Source organism: Sinocyclocheilus anshuiensis, unplaced genomic scaffold, assembly GCF_001515605.1.
Source record: "Sinocyclocheilus anshuiensis isolate Anshui unplaced genomic scaffold, SAMN03320099.WGS_v1.1 scaffold51, whole genome shotgun sequence".
Lineage (NCBI taxonomy): Eukaryota > Metazoa > Chordata > Actinopteri > Cypriniformes > Cyprinidae > Sinocyclocheilus > Sinocyclocheilus anshuiensis.
Genome location: NW_015548296.1, coordinates 1,094,417 through 1,113,935, shown reverse-complemented (window position 1 = coordinate 1,113,935; position 19,519 = coordinate 1,094,417). Strand labels below are relative to the sequence as shown.

Here is a 19,519-nt window from a genome sequence, read left to right as displayed (position 1 = left end):
CCTTGCCCATGCGTTCCCTCCCTCCTTGGTGCTATTTAAAGCTTCTAAACGCAACAGTTAATTCTCCCTCGTTTAGTAGCCGCAAGCTCTCAGCCAGGATGTCATAGCAGCGCAATAAATCCCAATAAACATTTATTGTGCACAAATAGCATCATCTAATATCGCAATGTTTTTTTGCACCCTTAAGTGTCTTCTGACTCTGAGGGAGTGAACACACCTCAGTTTAGGCTGTCACCACGTTAAGCTCAAGTCGTGTACGCTTCTGTCAGCGGCTTGTCAAACTAAGTGCTTGTTGCAGTATTTAAGGACGAGTCTGCGATGCTGTTACAGCCCCTTTGCGTCCCAACATGCCCTGCTTCCCTGGATACACTCTGTTGTCAGTACACACAAGTAAGATGGCAGTGTTTGAGATCGTCTGGTGCTCCGGTTTGTAAGATCTGCCGGTTTTATAGCTGTGGGAGCAACACATATCATATCCACTGCCGTGCGCTTGTTTGCGTCCCCTCTCTTCTTTTCAGCCGACACTGTGACAGCGAGCGACCTGCGGAGGCGATGGGGGTCATCACGGTTTAATTGCCATTTCGTGTTCCCGCCCCTCCTCGATCCTTCTCTACGTTCTGTGTTAACGCACGCAATCCTATGCAAGAAGGGGGAAGGAAAAAACAGAACCGTCCGTGATGAGGCGTAGGCAGACGGTTGCCGGGGCCCCCTCTCGTCAGCCGAGCACCCAGCAACCGAACACAAACACAAGTTAAGAAGAGGCCAGCGTTCTCACACAAAACACATGCTACAGATCCCGGCCTCCAGATGCCAGAGCATCTGAATCTGCACACTGTAAAATAATAACACGTAATAAGCTTGATTTTCTTTTTATATGCATGTGTGGCTGAAAATTCCCATGCCTAAGATTTCTTTTCAGTATTAACCATACCGTGCAACAAAAGGAAGATTTTAAAGTGTGCGTGCGTGTGTGATATTTTAAAGGGATACTTCATCCAAAATGTAAAATTCTGTCATTATTTACTCAACCATATAAATGTACTCCTTCTGTTAAAAAATAAAAGGAGAAATTCTGAAAATTGCTGTAGTCGCTTTTTTCCATGCAAAAACAATTACCATGACTGGAGCTTTAAAGTTTCTAAAATTATGCAAAATCAACTTAAAATCATCACCAGATCTTAAAACCGAGATCTACGCAGCTTTTGCAAGACTTTTAAAGTTATATGTATTTTTTGAGTCGTAAGAGTTATTTTTCACCAAAAATCTTCATTGAATGAATCAAGAATGAATCATTCTGATTTTTAAATCAGATCAAATTATTCCTTAAAAAGATCTGCCTCCAAAAATGTTTTGTCCATGATTCTGATATTATCAGACAGAAGAAAATCAAACTGTATTTAGTGTATTTACTTAAAATATTTACCCAGTTACTACAAGGCATTTACTTTTTTACTCACCCTTATGTTGTTCCAAACCTGTATGACCTTCTTTCTTCTGTAGAACATAAAAGAAGATATTGTGAGAAATTAACAATAGAAGTCAATGGTAATCAAAATATATCAGGATATATTATTTTGTGTTTTGCAGGAAAAAAAAAAAAAAACCATGAGGAAGAGTAAATGATGACTTTTAATTTTAATTTTTATGTCCCTTTAAATTAGTTCTTATAGTTTTTACGGGCTGTGATATACAGCCCTGAAGGTATCTGGCTAGCCTTGCCTCCTGTAGATTGCTCTATCTTACTAAACACATGTACATGTGTTTACTCACCATGCTACAGCGTCCAGAGCATGAATTATTCACACTTAGATGTAATGGACCCCGCTGAGCGGCTTACAGACTGAAGGTTAGTGTGGGAGCAGGGTTAAACACATATAAAGAGGCCAGCGATGGCTCTTTTAACTTAGCATCTACATCACTTAATCAATCTATCAGCTAATCAATCAAATCCCTCTCTTTCACATCCGTTTTCTTCCCCCTGCTGGTCGCTAGCTGATGGCTTACATGTCCTAACTTCAATCAATTGGCTTTTCAATCAAATCAAATTGGTTTACATCAGTCTGATTGGCCCACATTAGTCAGCACAGATGTACAGACTTTACATCAATCCACCAATCAATCTGCCAGGCTGCCGGCCGCTCAAACCAGCCACAGGGCCTTATATCATTACATGCACAAAAGACACACGCATACATACACTCCCAGAGGACTGTCCTCATTTCTGTCTCTCTCGTGAGCTCCTTCAGATCCAGCCTCTAGAGGGGACTCTAAAGTGGACTTAGATTTTAGAGTGGTATCACATGTGTGTGTATTCATGTGCATCACTGTGTGTATTTGAGCAGGTGTGTGTGAGAGAGATGTGAAAAGTAGCATTGGGTTCGCTGAAGAAACTAGTTATTTAGTTAGAGATGTTTTCTGTTTGTTCTTCATGTGGCTACTTATGGGATTTGTGAATGTGAAAGTTTTTCAATGTGCAGTTGACAATATTGTAAATAAATGATATTGAGTAAAGTACGTATAGTTATAATTACAATTATATCATAAATATTTACATATTGATATACAACATCAAATAAATGTTAAAAAAAATAAGATGAATTAATAATTTTAACAAAACATTTTTTTTATCAAGCAGTTTGGGGTTTTATGTTTTATGCTCACAAGGCTGCATTTATTTGATCAAAAAATGTTCACTTATATACTGTATATATATATATATATATTAAAGAGTCCTTGAATGTTATCTCGCAGTTTTAATTTCACAGGAGTCTCTCTCCCTTTTCATTAAGACTAAAATTGACACATCACACTAATGTATCTTGAATCTTGAAATACAATCTCTTTCAACACTGACAGCTCCAGATTTCTCAAAGTGTGTATGTGTGCATGTGTCTACGTGTTTATTAATTTATTTGTTAATGATATGTCAAAACCCTACATTAGCCCAATAAAAAGGTCTTGGGGTTGTTCGATGGAGTTTAAAGCTGTAAAGGTAACATTACAAATCATGGCACGCTTTCTGAGAGAGGCTGCCAAGGCGACGGCCTGTGCACATATATAACCATCAAAGGCTGCGAGGCTTTCTGGCCCACACTCGGGCTCAGTGGGAATAAAGCTGTCTTCTACTGTGCACTGTGGGGCTGTAAAAAGTTTGGACGGGTAATAAGTGGCTCATTTTTAAATGAATATGCGTCAGTCAGAGGGAGCGGGTTGGCCAGATCCTAAGCTTTCATCCCAGTGCTCACGGTAATGACTCGTCATAAATGAGAAAAAGAGGGAGAGAGAGAGGGTACAGAGATGGGGAGACAGAGGAAGAAATTAAAGTAGTTGTGGGGAGAGCATAATACACGTTTCCGCATTTCGGATTTGGGGGGTTGGGGTTGTTAGTACTGGCATCGGTGATAAGTGAAAAGCCAGACAACCTCACTTCATACACACACACACACACACACACACACACACACTTACTTACAGATGAAGTCTGCTTTCATTCAGACGTTTTAACTTATGTGTGTGTGCACATTGAAAGACATGGCACTCAAATTAACATAGTTTCTCACATGCTCTAGCTAGACCAAATAAAGTTAAAACGTCACCATCGGGGTTCACGGCAAACTCCGTCCATCCGGCAGGATTTCAATAACCATCTTCAAGGACATTTCCTTCCTTCAAACTCAGCCAAATGTGTCTTTATCTAATTCCCTGTCCGCAAGATGTATCCCCATCCTCTCATTATGTAATTTGTCCTCTTATATTACTCTTGTGTTTGATTTTGACAAATATGCGGATTATCTGAATATGGGATTTTTAAATATATGGCTAATGTTAACTTTCATGTCTGTCTTCTAATCTGCTGAATATTCATTATGGGACTCAAGGACAAGCAGAATTGCAGAGGTCATGAATTCTGTCCAGAAGGAAGAGATAGAGAGAGAGAACAGATAGATGGGGTGAGAAAGAGAAGAAAAAAGGCGAAATAATTTACTTTTGATTAAAATTTAAACAAGGATTCACTCTTGAATCACAGAAATCAAACTGGTGACCAGTCACACTGAAATTATTCTGAAAGTGTAAAGATTTTCTTCAGAATACATACAGTCAGTTTGGTTAGTAGTGATCGTTTTAAGGGCTGGACACTTTAGTAAGAGGTGTAAACACTCATTTATCATGATGATAAAAACTACATTACACCATTTAGCTACAGTATGTAACCACAGAAATAGTCAAAACAGTTAATAAACAATCTTACTAATATTGCAGCAAAAATATCTTAAACAGTCACTCAAAATGTATAGTAACTTAAATAATTAAATATATTCTGTATTTATATGTTTTATTAAATTGTATTTATTTACTGTTTACTGTTTGTAATTTTGCATTATAAGATTTGGAGTGGAAGTTGAAAATATCATTTTTATTATAGAAACATATTTTATATATAATAATATATTCTATTATTTATTGTATTCAGGTGATGTTATATAATATTTACTTATTTTATTTGTTTGTAATTTTGGATTATTACGTTTGGCCTAGTAATGGAGTGAAAGTTCAAAATACATGCTTCATCATAGAATTATATTTGATATATAATTAAATATTATTTATTTTATGTATGTGATTTTATATCATATTTATTTATTGTTTGTTTGTAATTTTGGATTACTAGACCTTGCCTAGTAGTAATGGAGTGAAATGTGAAAATCTATATTTTATCAAATAATTATATTTATCTAAAATTAAGTATTTTATTATTTCTTATTTTATTTTATTTTATTTTATGTATGCAATTTTATATAATATTTATTTGTTTATGGCTTGTTTGTTTGTATTACTATTTAGAAATTTTGAATTTGGCCTAGTAGTAATGGAAAGAAAGATTAAAATATAAGTTTTATTATAGAAACATATTTTATATATAATTCTGTATTGTATGTATGTTTTTTTATAATATTTATATATTCAAACATTTATTTGTTTGAAATTGTGGATTATTGTTGAAAAAACATGATTAAACAAATGATAATAATGAGAATTATTATTATTGTTGTTGGTGGTGATGATGATGCAGTTATTTCCTGTTAGTTTTGGCTTATTAATAATGTATCAATTTTAATCCAATCTTGAATTTAGTCAATGCTGTGGATGCAGTCAAAGATTTGGAAACAGCAAGATTCTTTTCTCCCCTCCTGTGAAAAATGATAAAATAAAGAATATGTCAACACTATCAATAGGTAAAAGCCAACAATAAATGCTCCCCTTGTGGTCCCTCATATCAGATCCAGATGTCTCTTTGACACCGGCGCAGGGAGACAGAACTCTGATGTATTTTATATTGAAACCAAATCCAGCATTGAGAGTGGAAATGCCACGGCCTGCGCCGTCTAACAGCTCCTGAAAGAGGCTCGAATCTGAGTGGGCTGACAGTACCTATCCTAACCCAGCATCCTGCTTGCCAGGCCGCCTGCGTGACAGCTCTCCTCACGCAGTGAAAAAGTCAGGGCTGATTCCTGTGGGATCTCTTCACAAACAAAGGACAATGCCGCTGGATTTCCTCTGGGAACTGCAAGTTTGGCCGGAAGATTTGGGCATACTGCAGATTGATAATGTCAGTCGGTTGAGATATGGAGTGTCATTTTAGTGAATACCGGATCAAAAAAAAGAATAGGTGGGTGGGAGACAGCATGTCATTTGTTTGCTTTGATACAAGATCGCACCCGAGGAAGAGAGCAGAGGGTTTGTGTGTGTGTGTGTGTGTGTGTGTGTGTACAGACACACCGCCTCAACAAGAGACCTTTTGCCGCCTCCTTTTGTACGATCGGCAGCTCTCCTCATATGTACCGCCGCTGGCCCCACCTCCAGTGAATGAAAACTTAGCAAACTCCTCTCCCCCTCCCACAATCCCGCAGCCCTCTGCTTCTCCCATCACCCCCTTCACTATTCTCAGGGGAGCCAGGTGACACTTCAGCCTACTCACAGAGCCTCTGTGGCTGGGCTACAGCTGCGTCGAGCCGGGCTGAGTCGGTCAGCTCCTTAGTGGCCTCAGGCTAGATTTGAACCCTTTTTTTCTGTTTGAAAAACGCAGCACCTTAAAACAGCTTGTTAAACGGCAGCCTCATCCCGGTTCCTTTTTTCCTTCTCGACTGATCTGGGTTTTTTTTTTTTTTTGATAGCTTTATTCAAGATCAAGTTCCTCACATGACACGGACCGTTAGGATCAGTTACCGCTCCCCGAAGACAGCTCGGCCATGTGGTTTATGTGAGGATGGATACAGTGTTGACAAAAAGACGAGTGTGAGGGTAAAGAGGAGAGAGAGACACAGCAGCAGAGGAGTAAACAATTCCGCGCTGCTTTATTTAACACCCTCTAACCAAAGCCAGCTGGGCCTGTAAACACGTTTATGGCGATTTAATGAAAACATGCTGGTGTGTCTATGATCTTCCTCACCAATCAAACGGTGTAATTTGTATCGCATACACTGCCACTGTCTTGTGGCATAAACAGTGGCTTGCAGCTGTCACCATAGTGTCTTATTCGGAGGTACAGTTTCAATACTGCTAAACAGCTCTTTTTACTTTTTCCTCCCATTTCTCCATGAAATCTCAAGGGCAGTTGGTTCTGTTTCAATTTCTTTTGCCATTAAGGACCTTGGGGTATGTTTGTAAACAGTAATCATTTTTATTTTATATTTTTTTAATTACATTACTCCCATGTGGCAGTTAAATGATTTTTAAGCGTAATACCACACAAATACAGTTTCAAATAAATGCAAACACACTCACACTAAACTTGCTGCTCTACATCCTCAGGCAATGGCCTGTGTCGTCTGTAACTGAGTTGGCCTGTATGTGTGTGTGTGTGTAGTGTCTGTTTTTCCACTGCCTGCTGAAATGCAATTTAGGCCAATGACACATGTCACAAGTGACCTTAAATTTAGCTTAGTCTCACTAGTGGAGATTATGACACAAAACCTACATAAATAATCCCAAACACTTCTTCTAATTTACTTCTAGTTGTTATTTTATCCTCTGAATTGATTATTTTTAATATAACAGCTGACAATGAGGACTTCAGGTTCAATACATAAACTCAATTAAAAGCACTTGTGGCATAATGTTGATACCACAAAAAAATTATTTCTCTCTTTTTTTTTTTTTTTTTAAAGCAAAATCTGGTTACAGTCAGGCACTTATTATGGAAGTGAATAGAACCAATCTGTAAACATTGAAATACTCACTGTTGTAAACAATATGCATGTAAACATGATTTTAGTGTGAAAAATACAACTTTTTCTGTGTAAAGTTATTTTAGAACTTCATTGTTATGACGTACTGCCTATAAAAATTTTGTGAACAAATTCAGAGCTTATATAATGCATACATTTTACCAGAAAAGAAAGAATGTTAAGTGATTTTATAAAATTATAAGATTTCACACCATAACCTTCATATTTTAGTGACAGTTATTTTCGTGATAATCAACATTATGCCGCAAATGCTGTCAATTGAGGAGAACTTGCATTGAACCCAGAATATTCCTTTAAAGTGTTTCGTTTACCGACTAAATAGATCGCTAAAGTTCAATGCTAACTACTTTTTATCAGTTTTAACACACCTCTTAAGCATCATCAAGTTCTGTAGTGTGACTAAACCCCTTTTTTTGTTTTTTAAATCATTCTCTCTCTGAATACTGACATATTTCTCTTTAATTATGTGGGGGAAAATGTTGTAGAACAGCCAATTTGTGTAGCCAATTATGTTTAATTTAATTACCTGTCGACTTTGATAATTATTACCCCTGATTAACCACAAAGCCTGCTCTTAAATGTTAATCGAAAGTGCTAGATGAAAGTGCTGAGGAGTTTTTATTTTTTCATTCATAAAAGAGAGTGTTATTAGATTACAGTGACTAAGATACTCACCTTTGTCTTCTACTGTAATATGTCTGAAGGGCTGCGTGGCTCTTGTTCGCTTGCAGTGTCCTTGCTTTAGTCCAGCAATGCCCTCATAGACCATGAAGGTTTTTTCCCAGCGTTGTTGGTCTTGTTTACGGTCCCTAAGGACATTATGCCAGCACAAACAAGTAAACAAACAAACAAACAGACACACGCAGATAGCATCACCAAATATCCCACTGCCTGGCAGGGGTGAGGAACAGAATCTGAAAATAACAAACAGATGAACGAGTAAACAAACAACATACAGTAAATAGATGTGTTGTTTTCCATGTCCCTGGGCTCTGGTGGTGTTCTGGTGGTGGTTCTCAGGGAGCGTAACAGTGTGTATGTAACCTTGATACTTTTAGACTTGATCCTCAGCTTTGATGTCAGCTTTGGGACTGATGAGGTAACAAACATTCAGATCTTTAGCCGAGTGAGAATTCACCCTCCTTGTGGTCATATGATGGCATGTCACAACAATACTAATCAAAATGGCTTACCGAGTCTGTGTGAACGGAAGTACAGTTTTAATGGACACATTTTTTCCCATTAAAAATGTGAAAGTTCATTAGTTCATCATTTATGTATTTTATGAAGGAATAAGACACATTATAGATCTCAATGCATCCATGCTATTGATTATTACATGAACCAAAATACATATACACTGTAAAAAAATGTTTTTGTTTTACAAAAAAATTCCAGTCCAGTTCCAGTCTTTATACTTCAAAATTACATTTTTAAATTCATTGTTCTTTGCGAATTATTTGTGATATTTAGCAATTTTTTGAGTTAAAATTATTTCAAAGTAACTTTTTTTTTCAGTGTATGGTCCTACAATGCTTAATGAAAGGACATGGTAAATTTGTTAAAATTGATTTTCGCTGGGAATCTATTTCTTATATATCCAGCTGTAATCTTGTTTGCAGGTGTTTGTGCTTGTGTGAGGTGAACTGTGTAGGTTAGTTAGAGAGCCAGTCATCCTAAACGTTCTTCGTAATCCTTTCATGAGTGCCTCATTAGCCTGTGATGGCCAAACCACAAGAGTGTTTAATCTTAACCCCGTGATGGTGAGCAGACCGAATCTCCTTCTGTCCATCTGATCATGGGCTCAAGGTATCTGTTTTGGACCACAGACTTTGTCATGCTTGACCATGTGCGTGAGGTAAAACAAGTTTTGTAATTCTGTGTTTGTGTGTGTTTAATCATGATAATCTGATGGGGAACTTTGCAAACATGCACACACACACAAGATCAAAATAGTTTAGCATGTTCTTTTGTTTCTCAAAATATTCAGTGTAGTTCTAAAGTGTATGATTTTTTTTCCCCCCCCAGACTGATGTGATCAAACACGCAGTAGTATAACAAATAACTTTTTTCAGTAAATCTAAAGCTATAACTACAGTCTTAAAGTTTAGTCAGTTTTTTTTTTTTTTTGGCCAGGACTCTGAGGTCCATATGGCAGGACACAGAAGTGAAGTCAGCATTGTTTTATGAGCCTGCTTCTTTAATTTTAGGCCAGCATGGCTACATCGTGGATTATTGATTTTTCTAATGAATATGTCTTGACTAATGGGGGTCATATCCTATTGTCCAGTGGAGATGTGAATGATTGCCTTTTTTGATGGTTGAAGTAAAAGAGAATTTTTGCTGAGAGAAAGTTTCCACTGACCATAAAAATAAATCATATTTGAACATTTTTGATAAGATGACAGATTACTGATAAAGCATCACCTTGACTATCCATTCAAAGTTGGAGTGATATTCATAAATCAACAACTTGTTCACGTCGTACATGGTCATGAGTGATGTTTTCAGTAATAATATTAATACAATTGCACACTTATCATTTATACTTTAATGTTTATACTAATATATATATATATATAAAAACCACAAAACCAGTCTTATGTAGCATTTGTAGCAATAGCCAAGAATACATTGTATGGGTCAAAATTATCGATTTTTCTTTTATGCCAAAAATCATTATATTAAGTAAAGATCATGTTCCATGAAGATATTTTGTAAATTTCCTACCGTAAATATATCAAAACTTAATTTTTGATTAGTAATATGCATTGCTAAGGACTTCATTTGGACAATTTTAAAGCTGTGTTCCAGGGTCACACACACACACACACACACACACACACACACACACACACACACACAGTAAATGTACTTATATAACAGTAATATACGTAGCAATATATCATATGTATATGTATATAATGGTAAGTATATTAGCCTACTTATACACAATGTTATCTCTCTATATATCTATCTATAATATTTAAACAAGGATTATACACTTTTTAGACAATAATTAGCCTACTATTACTATAATAGTAAGAAAAAGAAGAAGAATATTTAGAACAACTAATTCTAATTTTTTAACAATTATTGACAACAACAAAAGAAAAGTATGACTGAAAAATGGCAAGCAGCAAGAACAAACTTGTTATTTGCTGAGGAGTAGATGAGGAGCAGGTAACGGTTCCCGTGGTGAGTCTGTCATTTAACTAACATCTGTTGCTCGTCGGTAACCACAATGGCCAAACTAACCCCGTGATGCGCGCGCAGGTGAAGAGATCAGCGCCTGCAGCGCGCGAGGTTTTGTGTTGTGCTTCAAGAAGCAGCAGCGCAGAAGATGTGTGCGCCCCCGTTCTAGACGCATTACGGTAGACCAAACTGTCCCCTAACACATCGCCAACAGAAGACACAAGCGGAGTAATTCAACACTGATTTCTCTGCGAATGAGCGAGGAACAGACGAGATGCCAAAAACTCCAGCGAGAAGCATTATTGGGACTTTAGGAAAACTCACCGTGTGACTAACTGAAAGAAAGAGAGAAGACCTGAAGCGACGAGGAGGCGTAAAGAGCCGCGTGCTTGTTCTTCATGAACTTTGCGGAACGCTGTGACCATGCAGCCTTTGAGCTAGTGCACGATTATTGTTTCCACTTATCACCCTACTGAGTGACCAGTCTGAGAGAGGAAGCCAGTCAATAAGGAAAGGAAGACTAATAAAGACAGTTGTCGTTGAAAGTAATGGTCTGAAGACATCACTCATAGAACAGGATTTTTTTTTCCTTTTGCGTTGCTCTGCTGAAGGTTTCTGGAATCACGGGGACATTCACGAGAGCTGGAGGGACACATCCACATGGTCCAGCCGTAGAGTGAAAGTAGAGTTCTTCACAATATCCTAACAGGTTCAGATCCACTTTTTACTTCTTCTTTTTCTTTTTTCTTTCTTCTTTCTATTTGCTCCTCGCGAGATTAAGCGTGTTTAATATTAAAATGTAACGTATCCCAGATTTGAATGCATGGACGCGTTATCACACACACACACACACACACACACACACACACACACGGACTTATTCAGATCAATAGAAAGAAATATCAGAGTCAGTGCATTTTCTTAGACCTTTGCAAATGGGATACTAAAGCTCTCAGTGCCACAATAGATTTGACGACGCAACTTTTTTTTTTTACTTCACACTTTTAAACCGGAGATGAAAGCGTGTTATTATTCTGTAGCCTACGAGAGAATAATAGGCTAACTGAATATGAATTATATATATGCACATTTTTTATAAAATACGTAATTAATAACGTTGAAAGGTTTTAGATAAAAACGAACCCCGATCGTGAAAAAGACTGAAAACAAGTTTAGTGAACATGTGCAACTGAGTTTGAAAATACCTCCTGCTTTGAAATCTGATCAAAACGAAAAAAAAACAAAAAAAAACTTTTAGACAGATCAGATAAAGTAATTTGGAATAAATCTATGTTAGTGTGCATTTATTTATTTTATTTGATGTATTTATATATTGTTTTCCTCCCAAAGACCATACGCTGCTTCCACAGAAACGTAGAAATCAGATATTGCTTGGCCTTGGCAACAAAACTTTCCTTATAAACAATTTAAGTTAATAAACAACACCGAAGCATGCACATAAACTAAAAATTAAAATTACGTTTTTTTATGTAAATTGGGTTAATTTATTTCTTATTATCCGTCAAGCTGATTGTTTTTAACAGGCCTTCAGTAAATACTAATCTGATTTCAGGCAAATAACCCATAACTTCTGACTGGTCCGTTTTTAATTTATATAAGATACAGTGTTAATAAATAATAATTTATTATAGCGGAACGTGAAGAGAAATAAAGCGAATGTATTTAAGATTAGCCTATTGCTTAGTGTCGATTGTAGGCTACTGATGTGTTACTGAGACAATTACATATTAAAAATATTACGAATTAAATAAAAGAAATATAAAAATAAGATTAACTCGGCAAGCATGATTAGCCTATTTATAATAATTAATTCAAATGCATCAATTACAGCGAGATACAGTGACATTAGTAAGGTTCGTATAGATGCAAAATAAGATTTCAAACAGAGATGAAAAAGTATTAACTTTGCACTTCAAAGAGATAATGTTTTTTTTTTATTATTAGGCTATTATTATTTTAACTAGTCAATTTTCGCCTAAGAGACAGATTCTTGACCAACTTGAGTGATGCAAAACGTAATGTCTTTATTTAGTGATTCATTTTTACACAGATGCATGAACAAAATGAACTTTTCCCTTTGTTTTTAAACCGTACAGTTAATGGATTGTTATTCTTTTCGTGATCAAATCAACGCTGTTAGTTTCGCCCTCAAACACTCGCGACAGCAAAACTAACACAAAACAAACCAGCAAAAATGTAAAGATGTCAGTCCGGGACATTAAAAGTGAATCTGCAGAGGGAACTACAGCTCAGGAGTTGAACCAAGTACACTATAATTTCGCTCTCTTTCTGTACTTGGTTTTTAAGAATACATCTTTACATAAGTCAAAGAAAAATACATATTTGCAGCATCATCTTCCTCATAATCTGGCAGTGTGTAAATCTCATGTTATTAAGAACTGATTGATGGAGCTTTGAACACAATTAATTTAAATCTAATATAAAGTATAGGTGAGTCTTTGCTTAATTCACTGTTGACATTTACTGCACAATGCAACTGTACCTTATATTAAATCACAAGACGAACATTTTATTGAACATGCTAAATGATTTACTTTGAAGTAAAATGTTTCTGACATTTTCAGTTAGTTTAATCTTTTAATTATTTAATCTTCATCTTTTTACTAGCAGCATTTAAACTTACATAAAAGGGCGTTGGAATTTATTTTATGAAAGTGTGCTTTCATAAAATAATATTTCGTTTTTTATATACACATCTGTGTGTAAAGACAAATAATTTTTTTTGTTGAACTAAAACACCTTTTTTTGACTCAGAGCTGTACTTGTTTGTTTTTACAATGCCCGTTCTTTGATATATTGCCTCTTATGATAAACAGATTCCCTGCTAATTGAAATGTGACGTGTAAATGTAGATGAACATAAGCATAAAGTGATGAATACAATTTCCATTTGATCTGCTTGTGCCATAGATGAGTGGAGTGATTGAATGATGTTATGTGCTTAGAGTAAAAGTGATAATTCATGAAGTTGATCAAGAATACAGCATTTCATTCAGAGGGGGCATGAAAATGGCAGTAAAGTGGGTAATTTAGTTACTTGCATGGCCGTCAAGCAGCTGCAAGCGGCAACAGCTACACCTCAGATGATAGTTTTAGCACTCTTAACGGCGGACACCAGACTACTTTAGAGTTCTGGTTATAATTGATATATCACTTGTTCTGTGATAAGTGATTGTTTTATGCTGTTCTTCATGTTTATACAGACTACTAACCTAACTTTCAGAGGTCTTTTTAAATATGTTATTTTGATAAATGTGTGGATTGCATGGCAGGCTGGTATCCAGCCCACTGTGGGTATTTTTCTGGGTAGAGAAGGTCTGGAATGTGTTTGTTTTGGACGTTAATGTTGAGACTAACATGATGCCATGTGTACATTTAGGCATGTTGCTTTTTGATGCGTATTTTAGGAACATTTGGGGATTGAAACTTTATTTGAACAACCAGTTTTCCGCTAATGCAAATATGTCGGTGTGTGCTGTGCAAAAAGCATTTAGTGTGTGTGTGCTCTCTTTTCAAATTCAGATGAGCCTCAGTCAAGTGATTTAGAGGTAAATTTAAGTTTTTCAGTATCACGGGTGGTTTTAACAAAGCACTCTGGTTCTCGTGAAGCACTGTCCCTTAGACCCTCACATGGCATTTCCACCATTAAACTCTTTTACTGTTCCAAAAATAATGTTAGTTTTCACACAAGTGCGTTTTTAACCAAAGCATTTTGAAGAGCAATACATATCCATCTCTAACTGATTAGGAATATTTTTTTTGTCAACCGTACTTTTGGCCACCTCTGCTCTCCGAAACATGTTTGTGTGAAATATGTCATGTCTACGTTCTCCCTTTCATATTTCAGCTGACCTTGCGTGAAAGGTCAGGCTAGAATTTTTACGCTCGTTTGCGTCTTTGAATGCACCAGCTCCGGCACTGACCAGCGGCAACCACCACACATGTGGTTTTAATTGAAGAAGTTTTTTGGTGGAACGAGGCTGAGGCTGAGCATTTTTTAGTGGATGTGAATAATAAATTATGCACGTTTTTAGACAGCGAGGGCTGCTTTTATTGCTAGTCGGAGAGTGGTGTCATTTTCCCCTCAAACTCTGAGCCTTGAAAGGGGAAAAAAGGAGCTAACGGCACAAAAAATTGACACTAAAGCAATTTCAACCAACTTCTGCATCTGTAAATTAAAACCCAAAAAGAGACCAGAGTGATGAATGTTTTCCACATGACAATATTGATCTGATTACTTGATATTGAAAAGGTCTGGCATTAACGGTTTCAACTTTGAGAGAGACCAGACTGCAGCACGGAAGTGCCGTCTCGGCGATCTGTCAGCCTAAGATGCTGCTAGACATTGTTTTTTTATGGTGTATTTATTCCCAATGTCCACTTGAACTCTTAAGCACAGTTTCTCTTTACCGTGACCTCAGTGCCACATTTTTTTCCAGTTTTTTGGTTTTCGCGCACAAGGTTTCCTGTGTGGGGAGGCTTCACGCCGGGTTTCGGGAGAGTGCCAGGCTGTTATGAGGTGATGACTGTCTTAAAGAATGACCCTAGCGTTTGCTTAGAGAGATGAAGGGCCCATTTCCGATGAGCTGGGGAAATGTGGTAGAGGGAAAAGCAGGGTGTTCACTGGACGGAAATGACAGTACTTGAGTCTGAGACGTTGATCGTTACTTCTCTATGTCCATTAGCCGAGCACCTCAGGAGAGATTATTGACAGTTCGGGGCTGCAGATGCGGGTGGAAAGTGAACTAGTGCACTGCACGGTCAGTCGCCAGTTGCAACTAGCCTTTTTTTGACCGAAATGATTCAAGTACCTGTTGGTTTGATGAAGAACATTGTGTATTGATTGTTGAAGCCTAGATAGTGTCTAATGGAGGATGCAACCTGAAGTCATAAACTTGCTCCCTGTGGCCACCGAAGCTGCTTCTGCTAACTTTGCGTTCCAGCTGACAGCTGTATTTGTGTTATGGATTTTCTCTCAGTCCGCCGTCTCCCCCCTCGAGCCTTCACCCCCTCCACAAAGGTCTTTATAACGCCATTCGCTGTATATTTAAAAAACCCCAGCGTAACACTGACAAGCCATCATGTCCATCAGAGAACGGCGGAGAGCAGGCGCATCAGTAAAGCTCTTTGGGAGAGATGGGAGCAAACTTTCGGCACTGTCACAAAAGACATGACGTGATGTTAGAGTGACAGCTGCGGCTTGTTTGAATGCGTCTTAGTAAAGTTTTCCAGAGAAGCCCAGTTCTATCACTGATAAAATTCCGCTCGTCACGCCAAACACTAAGCTCTCAAAATAGTGATGGTGATTACTGAAAACTTCTGTCTAAACAGGAGAGGAGAAAACCTCTGATGTTTTATTCCTCTCCGCATTGCCTGGCTTTGTTGGGCGGCAATGGCGGGAGGAATTCCTGTCAGTGTTGCCGGCCGTGGTAAACCTTAGTCCGGGTTTAAAACTCTAATCCACCACCAGCCGCCGAAGGTGCGAGCGGTTCGTTCCTGAGGGAGTTTCTGGCACTGCACTGTACGCTTGGATAAATCCCCCTCTCCACTGTGTTACCATATAAGTAATAACCATATAAATGCATCTAATTTTCATTCGCTAATCCGTAAAGTAGCAGCGGAATGGAGAAGTGTTGGTTTCTTTTATGGTATTAGTAATGGGTAACAAGGGGATGCCTACTTAAGTTATTTGCATTTGAAATGGACGAACGTGATACATCTTCTGACAGAATTATCTTTTAACCATGTGTAAAACAAAATCAGATTCGTCCTTCCATTTTTGATTGACGCATTCTGACCCTTTTTCTTCTGTCCCTCTTGTAATTCATACACAACTTTCTTACACACTTTGCATTTTCCTTCCAAAGAAATCACATTTTCAAAATGTATATCATGTTTTAAATACCCAAATCCATGCATTTCTTTGTATTGTGTAAGGGCTTGTCTTTTTTTTCCTCTCCTCTGACGCTTTTGTGGTGAAGTGTCTTGTCTTGGTGGGGGTTAGGTATGAGTAGTGCAGCGCAACACACTCGCGCTACAGGAAAAAGCCCGTTATCTAGCGCTAACCATCACACGGCAAATAATGCACGGGCTTTTACATATGGACACAGACTCAAAGACACAGAAAAAATTCTTTAGGTAGGTTTTGTAGAAATATATGTATAAAAACATTTTTTTTTTATATAAGTATTTTTATGTTATCCAAGATAATAATAATTATTATTATTATTATTTTCACCAATTTAATTTTTTATTTTCTAAACAGGTGTACTGATATGTTAAAAAGTGAATTTTATAAAAAAAAGATGTTTTCTAAAACCAGCATTTGTTAAGATAGCTCAGAAGAAGGAGCAAATATAATATAGCAAATTCAATAATATAATGAAAATGAAGAGATAAAAAAGGATTGATTTCTGCTCTTAGTTTTAAATTGTGTGATGAGCGCTGCTAACCGTTGGTTAGAGTTGCCTTTTGCTCTCGGCTGTGGTCTGTGAGCATTGTTGACCAGGGGACATCTGCCACTATATTATCCCCAGCTGTTATCTGAATAATTGTGTAGTAACCCCCCTCCACACACACACAGACAGCCTCTCACTCTCCATTCATCGGAGCGCTAAAGGGACAAGTCAGAGAGAGTATTTTCTTACAGAGGGTCGTGGAGTGAAGGAGGGGTGGATGGGTTAGGGGAGCCGGTCAGACTTCATATCGGTTGAGCTTTTCTTGCCGGTAGGTTGGGGGCACGATGGGGCTCTGTACCGGTATGATGTCTGCCCTCGCGGTCACTGCCAGTCAGCTGACATCTGTAATGGGATTCTACATCCGTACCCCCGCTTCCGAGAGAAATAGCCCAGCCGCTAAACCTAGGATTACCACTCCTGTCCAGGACTTTTCCACAGGAGTGGATAAGTTTTGTGCTTTGTTTTCTCTCTCTCACACACTTTTTAATTCACTCCCACAGTCTTTTTTCTTTTCTTTGCGTGGCACTGGCTTTTTTTAAAGCTCTGGTTGGTATGAATAAACAAAGTGCTTTGGAAAATGTTATTTTTTTTTATATTATAAAATGTACTTTTTATTCACAATTATTTAATTCAAAGTGGACTAAATAATTATTGCATGTACTGTTTAAGGCTTTTTTAATATTTACTTTTACAATGTTATTGCAGCATAAAAGAACTCATTTTAAATAAAAATGTGTTGTTTTGTTGTAGGATGTTTTAACATTGCATGTATATAAATGTGTGTAAGTGTGAAAAGAAAAATGCAAACCTTACAAATCTATCCTCACTCAGCATTTGTAAAACGCTTTTTTTGTAACATTTTTAAAATGGCAGCTTTAGAAAAGGCTGATGTGTGTGTGTGTCCTGTACTTTTTCAGCATAGCTTTAATATACTTTGTACTTTATAGCGGAGCTTCAATGGGTGCTGGCACCCATAACTGTCTATATAGTGATATAATTTGAACTAAATTAGCTGTAGCTAAATAAATAAGTCATGAGCAATTTTCCATTGATGTCCTCTTTGCAGCTATTTGATAGGCTTTATCCAGGCTTTCACACTCGCGCCCACCCACATACCGAAAAGACAAACTCCAACCCTGGTCTGTTTTCAACTCTGATCACCGGATGACACCAGGGCGACTTGAAGTGGTGTGACCTCTCGAACTCTTTCTTTCTTACCTCTCTCTTATTCCATATTCTTTAAATCTGTGTGTCGGAAGACATTTGTGCACAGACATCGTACCTTTTCAAATTAATTAGTCTCCTGGCATCCTTGAACTCACGTTGAAAGGGGACTGAATGCTTTAATTAAAAAAGGAATGATGGCCAAATTCATGTTCCTCCGCACACATGCGCTTTTTATGGGGAGGAATTGCATTGCTGTGATATTGGGATGACATGGCATTCTATGGTAATTTTTCACTTTCAATTTGAATTACCTTTCCTGACATGACCCATGCCCAGATTTTATTAAAGGAATCTACATGATAAAAGTTGCAGATAACTCTAGAGAGAAAGGTGTTGTGATTGTATGCTTAATTTTGAAACTAGCATACCTAATCTTTACTTCATTTCTTTTCTTTTCAATCAAGCGATCGTTTTTATCAGATAAAATGGTGAACGGATGAAAGGCTGAAGCCTCAGATGTAAACCCATTCCTTGCATTAAAACCTGATTAAATTTGTTTAAAGAGTTTGCATGCATTTTTATCATTTTATCACATTCAGACGTTTCTACGCCTGGGTTTTTTTGAATAGGTTGTGAGGAAGGACTTTTTCTTGTGTGATCTTTTGTTAAGTGTTTGGTTGCCATAATTGCTGTGCGGTTCATAGAGAGAAAAAAAGAATTAATTTCCTGCAGGTAGAAGAACAATTAGAGAAAAATGTTTTGAAATCTGCAGATAAGAAAAAACAGGGCATTATATGACCACTGTCCACAAGTGAGCTATTCTCCTCTATCACATCAACTGTCACATCTTTTTTTATTTAGTTTTGCCTCTCCCCCAGATTTCTTTTTAAATTTGTTAGTAATGGATAAAACACAAATGCAGAATTTCTTCAAGGACTAACATGATTTTATGATTTGCTTTAAAGGTATGAGCAAAACAACCTACAATACCAGTGTGCAAAAAAAGTAACTTGTACATCTAAAAAATTTAACACACTCTCTAAAACGTGCTGCTAGATAGAAAGATAGATAGATGTTTTTTTTTTTTTACATTACAGCCAGTTTTGGAGTCGAAGGAAACGTTTACAGCAGTGAGTTAAGCTGAAGTCGGCATCTCAGGCGAGTCAGTTCTTTTATGAGGCTTTATGCTGGGCGTTTGTAAAAAGCTGGCCGGAGAGAAGTTTCCAGCACATCTCCTGGGTGCTATTAGGCTAAGACGTCTGCGAGTGCAAACCTCCACCGTCCCTCCCGGTAACGCTCCGCGGTTTAGAGCAATCACTTTCCGCACACCAGCTTGCCATGGCTAATTTCAAAAACACAGCCGTGGCTTGTCCCTCACACTCCCCTGCAAAAAAAAAAAAAAAAAGCCCAA

At 37.4% G+C, this 19,519-nt stretch overlaps 1 protein-coding gene across 1 annotated transcript in view; it reads left to right on the top strand.

Moving 5' to 3' along the window:
- The first annotated feature begins 10,618 nt into the window (after positions 1–10,618).
- LOC107656011 (forkhead box protein P4-like) overlaps positions 10,619–19,519 on the top strand; it is a 130,506-nt gene continuing 121,605 nt past the window's right edge. Inside the window, 1 exon segment of the mRNA XM_016443660.1 lies at positions 10,619–11,151. The gene's annotated coding sequence lies outside the window, so the exon portion shown is untranslated.